We start from the raw sequence: 18822 nt of genomic DNA, 5'->3' as shown, positions 1-18822 counted from the left end.
GGAGAGAGAGAGAAAGAAACAGGGAGTGGAGAGAGAGAGAGTGGAGAGAGAGAGAGTGGAGAGAGAGCGAGAGACAGTGGAGAGAGAGTGGAGAGAGAGAGAGTGAAAAGAGACTGACTGACTAAGAGACTGAGATACTGACTGACTGAGAGAGAGACTGACAGAGAGAGTGAGAGACTAACTGACTGAGAGAGACTGACTGACTGAGAGACAGAAAGAGACTGACTGAGATCCACATCCCGACATTATCGGACGTCCCTGTAGTTTGAGTGGGTGCTTGTGGATCTTCGGCAAGGTGTATAGAGTGGGTAGCCGAACCATGTAATAGAGTGGGGAGCCGGGCCCATGCTTTTTAGCATGCCCAAACGAGTCTAAGACCCGTTTGCACACGCTAAAAACCATCGTACATCTGGCCCTTAGAGTATAGCTTAGGTACCCGGTGGGTGGGATTTAGAAAGCGTGAATTCCGACTTTGTGAGAGGAGAGAGCTGTGTTGCTGTTTCCTAAATTCTATGGGCTGGCTGATGTTCTGCTGAATCCTGACTCTATAAAACTTTGCTCCTTAACTCTTTTTGAGGAGCTTTGCTTACTCTCATGGCCAAAGGGTAGCTTTCCAAATTTCTTGAACTTGGGTTAGTATGAATTTCAAAATTTGCATAACTATTTTGCAAATGACTTATGTATTTACTCTTTTGCCTCTATGCCTTTCCACTCACTCAGAGCGCTGCATTTGAGATGTTCTAACGTAATTTCCATTGATGTTTTCTCTTGTATGGTGATTTATGATTCAAGCTGTATGTACTTGATGAGCAATCACATTATTATAGATAAACATTATTAACTCATAAATGAGTTTCTTTTTATTTAGTGCTATTGACTGGTTATATAAAGAATGTTCAATGATTTATTTCTAGATCCAAATAATATTTTACCAAACCCTGATTACATTATAAAGATTGCATCGCCACAAAAATGTTATTATGAAGATGATATGGTAATGAAGTTTTGGTAAGTTTGGTTTCCACTCACCCAGCGTGAAAGGGATTTGTAGGGTGTTAAATTGGGTTCAAGAATGAAGATTAATTAGTCCCTGATCACTGGATCAGTGGCAGATCTCATTTACCTGCAGACACACACCAATTAAATTAGTACAGCCCCTGTCTCCTGCCATTACTGTGATACCTCTTGGTAATACAGTGCTAACAGAGTAAGAAAGAAAACTGCGGAGGACTGCCCAGTAGAGCCATTTTCACCTAGTACACAAGTAAGACAGCTATAGAAATGCATCAGGTGTGTGTGAAAGCAGGCCACTCAGTTCCTTTTAACACCTAGTAATGGTGGATGTTGCGAATGTAGACCCAAAACTACTATTTGGCAGTGTGAAGATGCAGGATTTTCTAATTACTAAGCAACTCAGAAGTGACCTTCAGTGATCCAACTAATAAAGTTTAAAGTATTTAAGTTAAAAGAACAGCTGCTGCACCAAAACGGTAGACCCATCATGGGGACAACCTCAGCTTAAAGAAGACTTGTTCTTCTACGTTTGTTGTTATGGTTTGCACTTTAAATTGCCACATTGTTTTGTGCTGAGCTGGTGTGAGGATTTTTTACCACTCGGCACAGGGACATTTTTCAAGGTCTCTTCCAACATCCAAAGCCCAGGCATCTATCACTGCTTGTACATTCGCTTTACAGTTTGAGGTTTCTCAGTCCATTTATCCCCTCTCTAGGCAAGAAATATTTATTTCTTTGCATGTGAGATAAGGTCTACTTCATGAACCAGAAAAATCTGTTCTATGCTACTAAATGTTTGTGATTGGTTTGAAGCTGCGTTGTTTTTGATTGTATTTGTACAGCGAACACTGAAGTATAGAAGGAAAAGTAATACAGGTTCCTTGTCCAAACATGGAGGTTTGGAACCAATTACTAAAACAAAACGATTTGGAAAAGATGTTTCTGAGTAAATTTGTCAGGCACTAGAAAAAGCACGAAGAGTGAAATGTGTTGTTCTAAAGGATATATAATTGTTCAACCAAAGCGAACAGAAACGTTTATTCAAGGTTTCATATTACCTCAATAAGGATTAAAACAAAAAAAATGCATTTAAAAATTAAAATTATGTTTTTGGAAGTTATTTTAAATAGGATGCCAAAATCTAACAAGAATTTGCTGCTTGCAGGTGCAATAGGATTCCTCTTCTTAACGGTGCTCTACGCTTTTGCCTTTGCTTGACCTGTATCTAGAATTGATCATGTCTGATCTACGGAAAACCTGTAAAAACTTCAATCAGACCGTAGTTCTCGGTAGAAACTGATAGCAGCTTTTCTTTCTTTTTTTTTAAAACTCTTTTTATTTAAAGATCTCAACATTACAATTCTTTGAAGGCAAGTCACATATAGCTTGGCAATATACATTACAGTTAGTGTCTCGATAGGTCCCGATGTAAGCTTGTGCATACAGTTACATTTATCACATATATCACAGTTATCAATGCTCGGTCTCGTCCCTCCCCCTTCGCAATTCCTCTGTTGGGGAGATACAGAGTCCACCCTGAAATGCATTCCATTTGGCCATATTTGGTCCAATTTCTTCGGACATCCTCTATTCTTGAAGACCTCCTTTTCTGCGATCATGGATCTGTCCATGTCCGTTGCCCATTCCCCGGTTAGAGGTTTATCGCTTTCTCCCCATTTCTGGGCAATGTTTTTTTTTAGCTAGGGCCAACCCCAGGGATACCCAGGTCTGCTCAGTACTGGTTGGGTCAGTAGCCTCCCATATATTGAGCAGGCAGAGTCGTGGGGAGCAGATGATTTCTTTCTCACAAACCTATTTTAATTTAGTTATGATTCCCTCCCAGTAGGGTTGAATCATGGGGCACTCCCACAGTATATGGAAAAAGGTACCATCTTAAGTGCAAAACCTAAGGCATTCCGAGTCTGTCCTCTTTTTCATTTTAACCAGGGTCCCCCCGAGAGATATGTCCTATGTAAGATTTTAAGTTGGATTAATCTCAGCCTCATTGGAATCGCCACCTCCCGTGGGGATGATATCGCCTCTTGCCATTCCTCCTCCTCTAGGCTTCCTATATGTTTGTGTCCTAGTGCTGTCTGAGGCAGACAAATGAGTCTGATCTATTGTTTATAAATGTTCTGTATGCCAGGGATATTGACTTTTGAGTCATGTGTTCCGAAAGCAACCTGTCCTCCAGCGGGGATGCCTCTGGTAAGGCCTACCTCCTAGGTACAACAGACTTTATGGCCTGACTTATCTGCAGGTACCTGTAGGTCTCCAAGTTTGCCAACTGGTATTCCGCCTGAAGCTCGGTAAATGTGGTTACCCTGCCGCTTTTCCACAGGTCACCTACTGTGGAACTATCGATTATGTCCCATCTGTCGAACGCGGGGCAGTTGCTCAGTGTGCCTAATAGCTCTGATTCCCACAAGGGGGTTGCTTGCATTATTTTGTTATGGCAGCCCATTCTCTCAATCACCTGCTGCCAGATTGCCAAAGTTTGGCCCGTGGGACCCGTAAGGTGTTGATGTTTAGGGTTTGTGTAAAGTGTTCTTTGGTAGCCGCCCTGGCTCATCGGCCATTTGTCCATCATATAGGCTGGTTCAAGCTGAGGGCCATAGACCCATTGGTTAATTACCGCTAGTTGAGACACGCAGTAGTATAGCTTAAGATTGGGCAGGGAGATCACCGATAGCAACTTTTCTTATGTCATTTTTCACTCTAATATCCCAACAGTAGACACTACTATTCTCCATTTACGAGAACAGATTTACAACATTACAACAAATCAGAGGGTGGAGCATCTTCTAACAGAGTTTTACAAATGTAGAGTTACCACTTGTAACTTTTCCCCCTCTTTGTGGAGATCTCCACCACAAAGTTAGAGATCCCCCTAAGGAAAAGCATAGGAAAAAGTATTATATTACAATTAATTTAATCTGGAAAATAAATGTTAATTTGTTAGACCTGACAGCCTCAGGGTGGTCTTCCCCCAGACTTTTTGCCTTACTCCTCTTGTTTTGGCTTATACCCAATTGGCACATTTAATTTATTTGTAAGTCCCTAGTTAAGTGGTGCATCATGTACCCAGGGCATGTAAGTTAAATGCTACTACTGGGCCTGCAGCACTACTATGCCACCCACTTTAGTAGTCTTTTAGACATGTCTCAGGCTTGCCATTGCAGCCGGTGTGTGCCGTTTTAATATGCCATTTAGATTTGGAAAAATAACCCTTTTGCAGGGCTAAACCTTCCTTTTTAATACATATGTCACTCCTAGGGTAGGCTCTAAACAGTCCATGCGTAGGGTGCAGTGTTTTTAAAAAGCTGTACATGTACTTTAAGTTTTATTTGTCTTAGTGGTGAAAAAATCCTCAATTAGTTTTTAACTATTGCAAGTCCTACCTCTCCCAGAGTATAACATTTGATTACATTATTATATTTAATAAGTGACAACTTTCAATTGAGAGCAGGTAAGAAAGTCGAGTTTGGTGTCTAAAGAATTGTAATGTAAAACTCTCTATAATGGTAAAGTCGAATTGTAAGTCACAATTCTGAAAATGCCACTTTTAGAAACATAATACATACAAAATGGCAATTCAATAGTCCCCATTGGGCTTGGGTATCAAACTTTGAGGTAAATTTCCAACAATGGAATTATTTAGAAGAACATAATTTGTAAAGTTAAAGTCTGTTTGAGATGTCCTTTTCGTAACTTCATAAATTAATTAATAATATTTTCATGAAATAGTTAAGCAGAGAAAGAGTCACATAGACAGGTGTAGACACTTGTTAAATGCAACACATTGTTTTCAATCGCAACAAATGTGGGCGGGTCTCACTATTGTATCTCACCCACGGTAATCCATGGTAAATGGACAGGCTGTGTTTATCGCCAACATTTCACCTTTAATATAAGGCAGCTGCAATGCAGCTAAGATAAGTGCACTTGGCTGGTTACATGTGTATATATGTGCACACACGTGTGCACCTGTGTGAGGGCTGCACATATGAGACCACCATCTAGCACAGGCCGGTAATTGTGCACAGGTAGCCTGGAGCAGAGGGAACTCTGTAAGGTTAGATGTTGACCTGAGATAGGCTTTCTAATATTAGTGGGCACTCAAAGGTAATGTCAGTAGGATTTGCTGGTTTACCTGCAGTGTCACTATATTATACACATAGGGGGAAATCTGCCTTAAAGTGCAGTTTCTATTCCCTTAGCCCTACAAAGTCCAGTAAGGTATCAAATTGGAGTGAAACATCTGCATCAAGTTTGAATGTGCAAATCCCAAAGCCCTACATGTATACCTTGAATTGTCATATTTCTCTGGCTCAGCTCAGGATCAGATTCTAGGCCTTTTTGTCACCCTTCTGAGACAAGTAAATCACTTTGCTTTCTAGCAGAGGGAACCAAGGCCTCCCCAGACAAAAAGAATAATTAACAGTGCTTCACTCAGCTCCTGAGGAGGAAGGGGTGGGAAAACAATATGCAACTGTTAATTATCTGTCATACTCTTTCATGGTTGGGACAGCCCAGGCCCACTGAGTAAATGAGGATTCCCAGATATCTTGAACCACCACATGATGGGAGTCTCCTTTGAGGTTTGGTGGGAAAGTCCTTGGCAGAGATGTCAGTTAGGCGTAGAGCTGAGGTCCCCAGAGGAGATTTACACAGAGACCTCTTGACGGCAACATCTTGAATTGTCTCAGCATGCTGGGTAGGATGGTTGGGCCAGGGGTGGATGGGCCATGTGGCACTATAGGATTGGCCGGGGGACTGCCATCTAGAACATTCTATCCCAATTTAAAAACTCTGGCACAAGGGAGAGAAGGTGAGTTGGACCTGGACTGCGACAGCAGCAACACGATGGAAAGCTTGAAGGACAATCCACCTGATGACCTAATGGACTGAGGACTCTACCCACAGCTCACCCCAGGGCCAGTGGATCTTTTCAGGGCCAGTGGTGCTGGCTCCCTTACATCTCATAAGCACCAGTTGGGGTAAGATCTAGACTTCTGGAGGCGAGGAGCATCAGACACCAAGAAATACAGAAAAGCTGATGCAAGGTGCCAGTGGATCAGCTCCCTTCATAGTGTGCCACCTTGAGGCTAGGAGGCCTGCCGGCAATGCTTCAGGGGCCTGGCTCACCACCATTAGTGAAATGAGGTCACAATCTCTGAACATGGCCCATTAGGGCCTGAGTTATCACCACTGAAAGAATGTATACTTTGATCCCTGAAATGGAGCATGTGGGACTCTGCCACTGCCTATAAAAAGTACCCCTGGGGTGGGCCAGTGCCTGGGGGCGTCTACGTTAGTCAGATTTAATTATGACTCTATAGAGGGGACATGTATGGGGCCCCTTCCCAAGACTTGTACTCGTCCCAGGGATCCCATACACTGAACCAGAATTGGCTGAAAAGCGGCCCAGGATCCCTTCCCCGGGCCCTGTATACACATACTGGCTTCCAGGATCCCATCATTATGACCCAGGAGAAACAAAAGACTGCTGCTGCTGCACGAGGGTACCAGAAAAGAAGGCTGCTCCTGCCCAGTGGGTCCAGAAGAAGTGGCTGCTGGCTCCTGCACCCATGTTGGAAGGGACCCAGAGAGCTGGCTGGGCAGCACAGGAGGGAGCTCCCCGCTCTGCCACAATGTAGAAAAAAGGTTTTGGATGTCCTGGGTGGGACTGGGCCACACCATTTTTTTTAAAGCTGAAAAGCAGGATAACGACATGTATCACCCAGCTATGCTGGAACAAGGAAGCGACTAGGTCTGCAACTAAAGTATTCATTTTCCTCCCTGCTGGAGCGCCACGTAATGCCCCTGGAGGGGCAATTTGCATATGTTTTCTTTGCTTTGCGATTCTCCATGATGGGAAGGGGCACCACCACAATGTTTAAAAACTGAGGTGGGGGTTGCAGAAGGCACCGCAGCCCCCTTTCTGTAACGTTTTAAATATAACCCTATGTCTCCCAGGGAACAGACTGCGTAACTTGAGGAGATTCATTATCATTTTCATACCACTACCAAGACCGAAACATTTGTTCTACGGTCTGGGGGTGCAGTGACTTCTAGAGGTTGGTTCCATGGTTGCAGTTTATGTTGATTTAAGGTGCATAAGAAAGACTCAGACACAAGTTATGTTCATTTTCAATACGTTATTGGCAATTTATTGCTAATAGTGTTTTTATTTATCAACAATGGAATGCTTTATTGACATTAATGACTTCATGATTAATGATTACAGTGATGTAATGGTGATTTTTAACTTATGGTTGTTGCTCTTTTAATGTGGTGACTGTTTAACAAATCCTATAGGCTTCCCTTATATATTGGTGTGGTGATTTTTGACAAAGCCAATGGATCTGCTTTATTTAAAGTGATATCACCCATATTGTGATGTTCTGTGTGTGGGGGGGGGGGGAACTGTGATTTTGGGAGTCATGACCGATTAGGGGGTCAAATGCGATTTTAGAATGTCACCAACTGTATTTCGTAATGCCTTTTGTATGTATTTGGAAATCAATGAGCAGTATTTAGTAGAGTGTGTATGTGTGTGTGTGTTTAATAAGGTTACCTTTCCTTTTCTAAAGAAAAAGTACTGACTGGACCACCCTTTATTGAGTATTTTGCTATGAGGGTGATTTAAAAAGAAAATCTGATTCATGGAACTGGCTCTGTTGGGTGACTTAAGGGCTTGCTGTGATGTTCCCAAAGACCATATGAGATGTCCCATGTAGCACAGTTAATCTGATTCGTATTTTGTTTAGGTTGCTCGTCTCTGGCCAAATTGAGTTCAGGTACAGTTTCTCTGCTTATAAAGCATATGCATTAGAATTTGGACTTGACAGAGAGATGTAGTTCTGGGTTCTCTGATTGGTTTGGAAGAGAGGAGTGCCTGTATTTCTGTGAGTAAATACATGGACATGGTCAGAACCACTGGGATTATTCTATTCTATTCTTGGCCCTTCTAGAGTGTATGGCTACCCAACAGGCCTCCCAGTGATGACAGACCATAACAGTCTCAGAATCATTATGTATTAGATAAAGAGATAGGTCTTCCTGAAGCTAAATTCCTCCTTATTCTTTCTCGGTGCAACTGGTAGAGCATTCCATAATTTGGGTCCGAGCGCTGTCTGCTGCTGGCATACCTGATCTTGGACTGTAAGTAGTCCTAGATCTTTGGGTCAAAAGGTTGCTGACACTGCTTGTTCACCACCCGATGGGCTATGCAGAGGGCTTTGAACTATATCCACTTGAGCAACGGCAGCCAGCCTTGGGAGGCTAAGGTAGATGAGACAAAATGAAGTTTCGGTACGCTCAACAAACTTCGAGCCACTGTGTTTTTTTATCACTTTAAGTCTTTTGACCATCGATTGAGGGTTTCCCAGATATAGAGAGTTTCCATTGTCCCATAGAGTTCCCATAGTCAATCAATCAATCAGGGGTTTTAACCCCTTCCCCGCTCATGACGGAACCGTTCCGTCATGAGCCACGGTTGCCGTGTGCTCATGACGGAACGGTTCCGTCATGACAATCCTGTTGGCGGCCGCTCCGCCTGCGCGGCGCTGTTTCCCCGCCTGTGCGAGGGGACAACGCAAATGGGCGGAGTCATGACGGAACCGTTCCGTCATGAGCACAGCTCAACTGTGGCTCATGACGGAGCGGCTCCGTCATGAGCACAGGCCCACCGCGCTGCCCCCCTGCCTCCCCCAGCGCTGCAGCGGAATGTCCGCAGCAGCGAAGGGGTTAAAGTGCACTACTCACCCATGAGGATCTCAAGGTGCTGGGGGGGAGGAGAGATGCGAGCAGCTCTGTACATTATTCGAAGAGCCAGGTCTTGAGGTCCATAGCACTAGACCTTGTACTACCACTCTTTGTGTGGAGCATGGTAGCCTGCCCAGCAGTTTCCTGGGAGATCTCAGTAGGTCAAAACAGCTTGAGGCTAATTTTCTGCCCTGGACCTCCATAGTAAGATTAATATCAATTAGAAAGCCCAGACTTATGCGGCAGGGGAGGGCCAAATTATGTGGGAGGGTTGAGTAAATTATGCGGCAAGAAAAAGCAAATTATGCAGTACAATGCTGTACATTTTATTAAGGTATTACATCATTATTTTGCCATTTTGACACTTGTTAACACTGTCCGGGCATTGGTTACACCTCATTTGTTTCAATTTAGCACTAAAGTATAGCAATAAGCAACACAGAGGTGACCAGTCAAGCTTTGGCCTTCCCTTGTACGGCAACACGTTTTGCTGCACTTTTAGTAACTTTTAAACCATTTGAGCTTGAATTTTTTTTGTTAAAATCTGCAGATTATGCAGCAGATGATGAATTATGTGGCAAATCCGGCAAATCGATATTTATTCAACAAAAGCCACAGCCGCACAATCGCATAATTCCAGTAGCTCTGGACATGACGCCTTGCACTTTACACATAAGCAATAGAAATATGAGAAGGAAGTTACTATTTTTAATTCTTTTAAAATGTATGCACTTTTGATGCCAGCCTTATATATCCTTTTCATTTAAGTAAATAGAGTGCACTCATTGTTTTCATTTTCACACATATAATGATCATGATTTTTTGTAAACTAACATTGGAATTTACAGGATTACGAGTAGGAAGATCAGCAGATGTTCACACCTCCTCTGGAGACTTAAGCTGCTCCAGGTCATTGTGACTGCCTGTGGGAAAATACCTGGCAGAGACTGTCCAGCAATGAATGCAAATACAGTGTTCTGACAGGGAATGCTGAATTAGTATCATATGTACAGGTAATTATGTAAAGCCCATCAGAATCAACTTGCCATCAGAATTACTGTACCATTTAATATGCCCATCAGAATTACTCTCTCAGGTAACTTGCGCGTAAGCAACTTGTCAATTAATTTGCCATCAGAACTAATAGAGAGGTTAATTTGGCAATCAGAAGTACTGCGGCGGGTAATTTGCTGTCTGACTTTCTATTGGCAGTTATGTTTCCATCAGAGTTTCTTTTCCAGTTCACATGACATCTAGGGGCATATTTTCAAAGAGTTCACGCAAGGCAGCGCAGCAAGAGAAGTTACTGTGCTGCGCTGCATGAACGGAAGGGACCAGAATTGCGCCATATTTCATAAAAATAGCGCAGTTCTGCTCTTTCCATGCGCGGGTTCACTTGTGGCTGCCTAGAGCCAGCGCAAACACCCCGGCGCCATAGTGCAAGGGTGTCTGAGTTACGGTCAGGATAGTTTTTGTGGAGGAAGGGGAAGCTTTTTCTGCGCAAGCACTATCTTTTGAGGTTATTTTCTTTTTCTGTGTGCTGCATAATACAGCCCACAATATTTCTCCCCGTTAAGCAGTCTCAAGCAGGTGCACTGCATTGGCACACATCCATTTCTACGAGACTTTGTAGGTATGGGTTTGCATCTAAATCCATGGTTGGATGCACGGGGATGCCCATGCGGCACTATTTATGGACTGTCTCTGTGACACAAATTAATGCAAGCACTGTATTATATTATTATTATTATTATTATTTTTACAAAGCAACGCAAAAGCTATAGGCGTTGCTTTGTAAATAATACAAACAATTTGGTGTCACGACTGCATTAAAAAAGTAATGCCAATCTGGCACAAAACCTTTGCAAATCTGGATCTAAATGTCAGTACTGTATCATGCAGAATCCCAAAAGTGTGCTAGTAGAACGAATGAATGAATGAATGAATGGCGATTTATATTGCGCAAAACAATAACCCGCAGGTATCAAGGCGCCTAACAAAAAAGATCAGAGAATGATCAGAGAAGGAGACAGGAAACCTTACATGTAGGCTTGCCGAAAGAGAAGGGTTTTTAGAGCAGAGCGAAAGTGCTGTAAAGACGGGAGAGATCTCAGGTCCAGGGGAAGGTCATTCCACCACTTAGGAGCAAGAGTGGAAAAGGCTCTACCACCCCATTTGGCTCTTCGCACATGGGGGGCAGTCAGACGCAGTTTCCCAGAGGAACGCAAGTTCCTTCCGGGAATATAGTGGGAAATGATGGACCCAATTCCTGTGTCGCTATTTTTGGCAATGGCTCTGTAGGTCATGCATAGAACTTTGAACCGGATTCGGTGTTCAACCGGCAGCCAATGCAGCGTTTTCCTGGCTGCAGTGGCCGAAGAGCGTCTGGGGATATCCAGGACAAATCTGGCTATGGCGTTTTGGACTACCTGTAAGCGCTGCAGCTGGCCTTTGTTAAGCCCAGCATACAGTGCATTACAGTAGTCCAAGCGCGATCCGATGAGCGCAACAGCTATTTGTTTTCTTGCCTGCAGGGAGAGATAATTCCTGATCCTTCGTAGGGTGTGAATCAAACCCCAGCAGGTGGAAACAGTTCTGCTCACCTGGCTGCCTAAGTCGAGGGCAGGGTCTATCAGCACCCCGAGGTTCTTGGCAGATGTTGTAGGGGAAGGGCATGTCCCTAGTGAGTCAGGCCACCAATTGGCTGACCAGATGTTTTCTTTCCCCCCAAACACCATCACCTCAGTCTTCTCCCCATTCAGTTTTAGAGAGTTCTGAATCATCCAATGACCAACCGCCTCCATACAAGATCTAAACCTGGAGGCGATTAATTCATCTGAATTGGGAAGAGAGACGAGGATTTGGGTGTCGTCTGCATAAGAGACTACCTCCATCCCGAAAGATCTTATTAGTTTGGCTAGTGGGGTAACATAGATATTAAAAAGGGTTGGGCTAAGTGCTGACCCTTGAGGGACCCCACATAGCACAGATCGGGATGGAGATAGGAACTCCCCCAGCTTGACTCTTTGTTCCCTCCCTGTGAGGAAAGAGGTCAAAAGATCCAGAGCTGCGTTCTTCACCCCCACCTCCCTCAGACGAGGTGTGTTTCTATTTAGTTATTTCCTTCTAGCCTGTTGTACAGTCCCAAATGATTGCCTTTGCATTTTTCCATTGAACGAGTTTTCCATCTACTTGCAAAGTCCTATGTCAATGAAAGATTCTCTGTTCCTGACTTCTCATTATTCCACTATTTTCCCTCCACCCATAGTTAGTGACTCTGTGAACAACCATGCATTAGCATGTATCCACCCTGCTTACATTGAACAAAGTATGAGTTTGTTAAAGCTTTGTGTTGAGACTTTGGCTTTCAAAACTCAGTTGCACAAAAGTTTTGTTTGCTCTGAGACTTACATACGGTAGAAACTTTCGAGATATGGGCATTTTTATTTTCCTATAACAGCCGTCATAATAACAAGGTTTTAATAATATAAATCACTGCAGTCACACCTGTGCTGAGATATGTGCTGAGGGCAGCAACAAAATTCAGAGAAGGAAGGAGCCCACCTTGTGTTGTTTGACGTCACGCTTAACGTATGGCTGGATGCCATCAGCATCGGGCGCTCTGTGCGCTGATTGGACCACAGAACTAAAAGGACGGCAGCAGAACTGAGTGCAGGATGAAGGATGTTAAAGGGGGCTTTTTCTTTATTTGCCAATTGGACGCCATAAACAGCTCTTTCCAAAATGGTGGTCTTTTTATTGGATGTCATTCAAGGTGTTTCCAATCCAAGATGCAGTAGAGTCTTTTCCTGTGCTGTCAGGTCCTGTGTGAAGCACATATAAAGGATGCAGTCGCACGAAGAAATAGTGTTGAAATGCATTTGTTCCTTGCTTTTTGTAGCATTCTTCTCCACTTTTACTGCTTTTTAACATTTGACACTTCTACACCCTGAACTCAGGCATTTCAATGTACCGGTGTATGATAATGTAGACTAGAGAAAGGAGGGATGATTAATACAATAATTGTATTGCAGAATTTATGTAGTGTTTACAACCCTTATGTGGTGCACTGAAGCACTTACATGGTCAGCAAGCTAATCCTGTGTGGTTGGAAAGGTGTTGTCTTTATTTTGTGATCCTATGTTGGAAGTCTTTCTATGTTGTGCGTGATTACCACCAACGTGCAATTACCAAGTAATGGAACATAGCAGTGTGGCGGATGAAAAGGTGTGAGACAGATGTGCAGTTTATGGTTTTCAGTATACTGAAGGTCTGTATGATTTCTTATGATTGTAGCCTTCTTAGCTGGTTACTGCAGAGGTCAGGAGCACGCAATTTGTTGAAGAGGGAAGCCAGTACTAATACCAGGCTCTCTGGTTTCGTGTTATGCATTGCAGGCACTAAATAGGTATCTCTTTATCCCTAGTCAATGAAGTTGGGCATGGGGGGACTTGGGGAATAATGTGCAAGTTGTACTGCCTTTAGTAGCTCACAATGATTTTCACAGATCAGAAGTGGCTCTCACTACAGAAAAGGTTGGAGACCCCTGTATTAGATTCTACTTCTGGATATTACTCCTTGCTCTTTTCTCTCCCCTAGCGTAGGCGAGTTTGGTTCCTCACTGATCACTTTAGTGTTCATCTTCATCTCAAATCAAGCAATAAAAGATTGCTAAGAAGATGTTGTTGCTCTGTGTGTTTTATTCCTCTTACCTGAGACCCTCTTTAAGAAATACTTGACACCTGTCATGTGTGCTCTTCTGTGCCGCATGGCATTGTGTCTACTGAGAGGAGTCACCACATCCTTGGGACATCAAGAACGTCACTCAAGAAGCCGTCCCAGCACACAGTTCTGTAAAGGCCTAATGGCCAGAGAGCATATTCTGATGACTACGGTAAATGTTTAGAGACAATCTACCATGCGCACTCCTATTACACACTCATGTGAATGCAACTGCATTTGCTTCAAATGCAAACCTACCTTCAATTAAGGGTCATGCCACATCACGTTGGACCAAAGTCATATAAAGTTTGAAAAAAAGTGGAAATCTATACATCATAGATTTATGGGCAAATTTAGGACTTTGTGGTTATTTAGAAACATCTGTGCTTTTGGTACATTTCAGTAAGCACCCATCTTCAACTGGGCAATCCAAAAGAGTAAGTGTGGATGATTTGTGCAATTGCATAACAATGTTATTTTCTGTTTTCCCTGAGCAAAACATGCTGTCTCTGTTGATAATCCCCATTCCCTAGGTGATCATGACAGATGAGCATGTTCTTTCACTTTCCTGCCAGGAAATGCCCTTAATCTTACCTTTTGTGGGAACAGTTTTTAATACATTTCTATGGTGGGAAACAACAGGCAAAATGTTTGTTAATCTAAAAAATGAAAAGTTTTTTCTGGTGTTCCTCATGCATTTTGCACATCCTCCATCATACAATCTCTCCCAAACATAACCCTAAAATTACTAAAGCAGAAACTCCACTGCAGAAGGGCCCTGCCCGGAATACTTTTGTCTGCGAAGTAAATGTTAGCAAATTTAAGTTCAATTTAGGTGTAAAAAAGTATGTGCCTTTAGAGCTCGTGTACATGCTAGGCCAAAGAGTGGTAAACAAATATAATTCTTTCGTTTTTTGTCTCTAAACCGGGTATATATTACTCAGTACTCATACAGTCATTCATGAGGTTGGTAGAAACCTAGCTTTTCTGAACATTGGAAGATGAAGGCACTCAGTCCCCCCCCTCTCTGTCTACTGATAACGTCAGAATTCGCTTTACTTTTTCTATTTCTCTTCTAAATTTCCGAGGAACTTAGAAACCTCAAAACACAGCCGTGGAATGTAAAATACACTAAAATATTTGGGCAAACACTCAAGAGAACAAAGTCGCCTCTGCCTTTCTTCTTCTGACTTTAGATACACTGTTGTTTGTATTTGCTATGAATCATATTAAGACATGTGACAACTATCTTTGAGATAGAACTGATCTCTTATGCTTCCCATTTGAAGTGCTGTCCACTTAAGCGGCTCTTCACATTTCCCAGATGCAATTAAGCAAAAGCTCTTACCATAAAAGTGAAAACAGAGCGGTTCTTCAGCTGGTATACTCAGAGCATGCCCTACAAGACTACAAGACTTGTGGAGAGGTCAACATTATAAGAGAATTATAGCAAAACAGGGTACTGGGAAAGCACAGATTCACCCCAAACAACAATCTAAGCACCAATATTTGGTCATCGGAACTCTCCCAAAAAACATTGAGGCATTTATGTAAAAATGAGTATTCTCAATCAACATCAAGCACTCTAATTGAAGAAGCAGTGAGAAATCCTGTTAAAGGATTTGCTATGAAATGGGGTAGGCGTGGGAGAGCCCAGGGCAGAATAAAGTGTGTGGCAGCGATCTCAAGGGGAAATGTTTTGAGAAACACAAAAACTTTTTTTCCTGTGAGTAAACATCTCTTACACTCCTGGAAATCCACACTATGCCAAACCGAAGCTACACATCTAATCACAGAAAATAAGCTTAACTTAGAAGCATTGTGTAAAGTATTTATGCAGCACACAAATAGTAATAAAGAGAAAACACAACAAAAGAACAATCCCACATCAATTTAGAAAAATAGAGTAAAATGTAATAACTTATTTGACAAGAAAGTGACAAAAATAAAATGGATAGAACCGGAGATATGCGATTTCAAAGATTTATGTAAAGTATAGCACCTAAAAGCACAAAGATCCACTCACAGTTAACTGTTAATGAGAGACCAGGTGAAAGTGACAAGCTCAGGCCTACCACGATGGAGCGTGGGCTGGATACAGGAACCAGGTTAGTCTTGCTGATAAAGCTACATTCTAAAGTCCAGCACGAAGAGTTCCATTTGCAGTGGAGGAGGCCACGAGGCGCTGGGAGAGTGTCGCAGATGGTCCTTGCTGTAGTATGAAAAGCAGGCCGGGCATCACAGAAGGGTGTCACTGAAGTGCCAAGATCCTGTCGGGCCTTATGGGCGGTTACTTCTGGAGATTCGTGTTGGCTCTCACTACGGGCTGTCAATGCTGTAGTACAAAGTGCAGATCTTGTGTTGCTGGTCGTCGCTGGTGGTCACTGTAGCGCAAAAAGTTGGGTCAAACAGAGCTTTCCATTAGTGGTTGGTGCGGGCAGCAAGATCTTGGTGTGAAGAGGCCTGTGTTTGTGGCCACAAAGAGCCCAAAAGCTTCAGGTTTGCTCCTTTACTTTTAGGAGGCGCTCAACTGATGCCACACCAGTGGTCCAGGACCAGGGAGGCACCTCCTGGGGATCACAAACTCACTCCACAGGAGAACAGGAGGGCTCAGGCAGGTTCAGTGCAGCAGGCCACCTGAGCAGTTGCAGGGAGACCTATGGAGCTTGTGGTGTCCATATAGCTCAGTACAGAAGGTCAGTCAGCTGACCCTTGGAGTCACTTGAGCCTGGGATGAAGGGCGGAGGTCCAGTTTCCCTTCTCAGACAGCAGGGCAGGCCTCAAGCAGTAGGGTAATCCTCTGGCAGCAGAGCAGTCCTTTTTCTGTTGTATCCACAGGTCCAGGGGTGCAATGAAGAGTGAGACTGAGGGATCTTGTTTTATACCTGGTGCCTACTTTGAAGTGGAAGAAAGCTCTGGAGTATTCTCCCTACAGAAGTGTCTGGAATTACCAACTTCCCTGTCCTGGTCCCGGGATGTCTGAAGGCATAATGGGCTTGTATGAAGTCCTCTGTGTCTGAGCTGAGGTAGTATCTTTAAAATGCAAGTGTAAAAGGTTAGAGCTCCACCCAACTCATCAAGTCAGAATGGCCCATCCTGCCAACACACAGACCCTCTATTGTGTGACTTTCTAAAAGTACCCTTTTCAGAATTGTAACCTATGATTTGACTTTTCCATTAAAGAGGGTTTTAAATTACAATTTCTCAGACACCAAACATGGCATTTTTACCTGCTTCCCAACAAAATTTATCAGTTATTAAACGTAATAAGGGAAACCAATGAGCCAACTTTATCCTATGGTAGAAGTAGGCCTTGTAGTAGTGAAATATTACTTTAGGAGTTTTTCACAACCAGTACATGTATGTACATGTACAACATTTTAAAGCACTCCACCCTGCCCAATGGGCTGTTTAGGGCCTACATTACGGGTGACTTATATGTATTAGAAAGGAAGGTTTAGGCCTGGCAAAAGATTTAATTTGCCAGGTCAAAATGGCAGTTTAAAAATACACTCACATGATGCAGTGGCAGACCTGAGACGTGTTTAAAAAGGCTACCTAAGTAGGTGGCACAATAAGTGCTGCAGGCTCACTAGTAGCATTTAATATGCAGGCACTGGTACATGTAGTATCACTTTAGTAGGGACTTACAAGTAAATATAATGTGCCAATTGAGTGTTAACCAAATGTACTGTTTAAAGGAGAGAGCACAAGCATGTATCACTGCCTGGATAGCAGTGGTGAGGGTGCAGAGAGTCCTAAAGCCAACACAAACAAGTGCAGAGAACAGGAGGGGTGAAAGCAAAAGGTATGGGGGTGATCCTGCATAGCCAGGATGAGACTTCAACAAAAGGAGGACTGATGGCCTTTTAAGGTAAGCGTTTGTGTTGGCCCCATATGGAAGTGAAAGTAAGAAACACTCCTCATCCTGCAGGTTGCTGCTCTGAAAGGACAGTAGGCAACGTGTGAGCGCTGCTGAATGCGTCCCGATGTTGGTAAACTACCAGGCCAAATTCACTATATTTCAATGAGCCCTGCTTGAATCCTGCATCCGACATCTCTTATTGAGCCATATTCCCCTGATTTCCTGAGCAGGCTGGTAGTATTTGGATTTGTGCCCGGTTTTTATCGGTGTACATAATAAACGGTTTTGTGTCAGTGGTGTCTTAATTTGTCAGCAGTCAAATCTATTGGTGGGAGTCACATTTGCAAAATATTCTTTGTTTGAAAAATGCTAGCAACAATGACAAATACATTGTGTGGTGCACCACGGTGTGCACATAATGCACTGAAAAATTTACCGCCACTAAAATCAGATACGGTCACAGCTTTCCCTGCTGTCAAATTGAAATACTGCTATTACAAAATGTTTTACATGATTCAGCCAATATCACTGAAACATTACAACACTGTCAACACAAAATAGTTTATTATGTGATCCGCAGTGGCGTTATGAAACGTGAGGAAGCCCCTTCCTCTGCAAAATATACTCAGGTGATCCAACCCTACACCATGCGCTGCCATCTCCTGTCTCATTGAAATCCATTAGGAACATATAATTTTCACTGTATGAAATGCTGCCGAAAAAAAAATACGTTTCTTATTATGAGATTGATTTACAAAGTAGGAGGCTGATTGCATATCCCTTATCTGACAGAATTATGAAGGTCAGAAAATGACTTTTACATTGTTGAATAAGTCTAGAGTGTTTATGCAGCTATACATGTGTGTGTATGTGTTTGCTTATGTGCTCCTATATATAAAGATATAAAGTGATAGAACAAGAGAGAGCAAGAGAGAAACTATGCATAGATACTATGTAGTTATTTAGTATATATGTAGCTGCAGAGAGCATAATTGGAAATTATCTAGCACAATATCTATTCTATGTTCTATAAACATGTATTTACTTCCTAGGTATACAGGTATACAAGATTAACACGTGCTATCACATTTCATTTAAAAATACTAAAAATACTTTCGGATTTCAAACATAAGACATCTTTAGATGCAACATACCACTTAAACATAATTTCATTCATCATTGAGAAAACTCATATTCTGCCATGTATCAGTGGTATTAACTTATTCTTTTTCTACACTTCTGGGTCAATATAGTCCAAGTAAATATTCCTAATAACTTACATTTTGTTACAACATAAAATGTAGTTTTCCAAATCAACCAGAATCGAAAACCAAGGCCCACACATTGCTGTCCTTGTGAGATTCTGTGCAAATCATTTATTCCCATGCTTCCTTACCATTTACTACCTACATTTCAGTTATACAAGGTTTGCTCCTGCTGACTAATAACCC

The sequence above is a fragment of the Triturus cristatus genome, chromosome 2_2, assembly GCF_964204655.1.
Source record: "Triturus cristatus chromosome 2_2, aTriCri1.1, whole genome shotgun sequence".
In the NCBI taxonomy this organism is placed as follows: Eukaryota; Metazoa; Chordata; class Amphibia; order Caudata; family Salamandridae; genus Triturus; species Triturus cristatus.
This window is presented reverse-complemented; position numbering follows the sequence as displayed.